The sequence below is a fragment of the Silene latifolia genome, chromosome 1, assembly GCF_048544455.1.
Source record: "Silene latifolia isolate original U9 population chromosome 1, ASM4854445v1, whole genome shotgun sequence".
NCBI lineage: Eukaryota > Viridiplantae > Streptophyta > Magnoliopsida > Caryophyllales > Caryophyllaceae > Silene > Silene latifolia.
Window position 1 is genome coordinate 91,700,413 of NC_133526.1, and position 2,065 is coordinate 91,702,477.

Here is a 2,065-nt window from a genome sequence, read left to right on the forward strand (position 1 = left end):
GTTCAATGAATGATTGTCATTTATTTAAAGTATTTATTTTATTGTACCTAGTATGACCCAGTTTATTTTAATCGTTATTACCCGAAATGAATGGGAATAGCGATTTGTTTGTAATTAAATACGATCTCGTATCGTCGGTTTGTAATTAATTAATAGTTTTATTTATTTTATTAATTAATGTATAATAGGAATAGCTATGTAATTCAATTGTAATAGTTATTCTTACCGACGTTTCCAAAAGACGGATTACATTGAGACGGAGTCTATTTTTGGAAGGTGTTCCAAATCCCACAAGAAGAAGCCACTTTTGGAATGAAGAGGCAAGGGACCAAGGAGTTTGTTTCCGAAATGTAATAGACTAGTTTTTATTAACTAGGTGGCTATACTAGGATTTTTCATATGCTTAGTTGCTTGCTTGTTTTATTTTTGCGCATGCCAAAATCGCCATTCACATGAATTATTTTCGCGTTTGTCAATTCACGTCATTTACATTCACCGACTTAGTTCACTTATAGGGAATTTATGACTAAATTGACAAGATCTCTCACAGAACTAAAATTGAGATTAGCCTTACCAATTAGTAACACCTATGAATCCCTTATTCATTAGAGTCACGCTCACCCAAGCGGCGTGTTTTCTTTTTGCCTTGGGTAAGTAGGGTAGTAAACGGTTATCACGTGCCAAAATTGGTTGGACTCAATGGAGTATAAGACAGTCTTGTATTCCGGGGCTAGTAGATGAATTTAAGGAAATTCGTCAACCAAGAGTTCTAGAGGTAGGATTACTCAACCGTTGACTTACCGAATTTACACGATTATGGGATGTTTCGCCCAAGCGATGCTCATTTTTGTTTAATTTTTGGGTCTTGGAATCATTTATATAATTTAGTGGGAGATCATTATATAAATGCTAAAACTTGTTAAACATGTTTTTACAAGTAATTTTTAAAACAATGGATGTTAATTTTTCCTTATTTGTTGTAGCATTTTAATTCGCAATGGCAACTTCTTCAACTCCATCGACTACTTCACTAGGCAAAGATTCATGGCTAAGGTCCGTAATGGACAAATGTAACTTAAAAGATGACGGTAGTAACTTTCTTGAATGGGAATCCAACATCAAAAGCGCTGTGTTGTCCGACAACGTGCTCACTTACTTGACCGATGCTCCTCCCATCGAGCCCGGTCCAAGGGCTTCATCGGCGGTGCGGACCGCCTATGATGACCATGTGAGGATGTCGAATGATATCAAGAATGTGTTGATATGGTCGATGTCCCCAAAGCTCAAGCTTTCATGCATTTCTTTAAATGCGTACGAGATATTCACTCGTATGATTACCATGTTTTCACAAACACCTAAAGTCCGTCAATACGATGCGGTGGCACGCTTCTTTGAAGCTAAGCTTGAGAGGGGCCAAAAGGTTGGTCCCCATGTACTCAAAATGGTCGAATATGTTGACATCCTAGAGCTTCTAAGGTGTAAGATTCCTAAGACTCTTGTGGTGGATCGAATCATCCACTCACTTCCCACCAAGTTTGCCCACTTTAGGGTAAACTACAACATGAATGACATGGATAAGAGTTATCATGAAATTCATGCACTCCTCACCCAAGCGGAGAGGGATATGGAAGCTAGTGGGAGTGAAAAAGGGGATGTTCTAACCATGAAGTTAAATAACATGTCCCTTGGAGTTAAGAAAGGAAAAGGGAAGGAAAAGTCCCAATTCAAGAAATCGTCAAAGAAACATGACAAGGGAAAGGGGAAGGCCGTTGAGAATGGCAATCCCAAGGCAAAAGGTGTCAAACTCTCCGAGGCCGAATGTTTCCATTATAATGGGAAGGGGCATTATAGGAGGAGTTGTCCCAAATACTTGGAGGATCTCAAGGAAGGGCGTGTGACGCCTATTGGTATGATTTCCTCTCTCTATGTGATAGACGTTAATTATGCTTGCACTTCCACTTGGGTACTTGATACCGGATGTGGCTCTTACCTTTGTAATCATTTGCAGGGTTTAAGGGACGTGCGAGCACTAGCAAAAGGTGATGTGGATCTCCTCATGGGCAAT